This window comes from Petaurus breviceps, unplaced genomic scaffold (genome assembly GCF_028583685.1).
Source record: "Petaurus breviceps papuanus isolate PSGF00001 unplaced genomic scaffold, PetGlider_PUasm1.0 38, whole genome shotgun sequence".
In the NCBI taxonomy this organism is placed as follows: domain Eukaryota; kingdom Metazoa; phylum Chordata; class Mammalia; order Diprotodontia; family Petauridae; genus Petaurus; species Petaurus breviceps.
The window spans coordinates 30,725,368-30,726,295 of NW_027186304.1; positions in this window are offsets into that span (position 1 = coordinate 30,725,368).

Consider the following 928-nt stretch of genomic DNA (forward strand, 5'->3'; position numbering starts at 1 on the left):
TTCCTTCCTTCCTTCCTTCCTTCCTTCCTTCCTTCCTTCCTTCCTTCCTTCCTTCCTTCCTTCCTCCCTCTCTTCTTTCCTCCCTCCCTCCCTTCCTCCCTTCCTTCCTTCTTTTCTTCCTCCCTCCCTTCTTTCCTCCTTTCCTCCCTTCCTCCCTCCCTCCCTTCCTTCCTTCCTTCCTTCCTTCCTTCTTTCCTTCCTTTTCTTCCTTTAACAAGATTTACTCATGATCGAGAAGATGCATACATCCATTCATTCAGTGAGCATTTACTAAGTACGTACTATTTGTCAGATACTGTACTGGAAATACAAAGATAAAATGAAACAGTACCTGCTCTCAATAAGCTTACATCCTATTGAGGAAAAAAAAACATGGATACAGCTAAGGAAATAGAAAATGCACAACCACATGTGTATATGTGCATTTATATATATATATACATATACATATACATATACATAGAAAGTAGTTATAAGGTAATTTTCATAGGGGAAGGCACTAGCTCCTAGGACCATCAGAATAGACTTCTTGTAGGAAATGGCACCTGAAGGAATCTAGAAATTCTATGAGGTGGAATAAAGAAGGAGTCCATTCTAGGCAAGGGGATAGACTACAAAATACATGGTATATGGAATGGCATATAATGTGGCATATACAATGGCATACAAATGGGATGTGGAATGTTATGTACAGGAAATGAGCAAGTAAACTTATAGGATGGAAAGTACAGTATGTCACTTATGCCAAGGAGGTCAAGGACAGAGGACAAAAAAAGAACACTTACATAAAGCAGCACTTTTTTGTGGCATCAAAGACCTGGCAACAAAATACATACTCTTCAAAGGATGAGTCAAGTGTAGTTTGTAAATAACATAGAATTTCATTATACCCTTAGACAAGTGAATATAATTGGATCAGAGGAATATG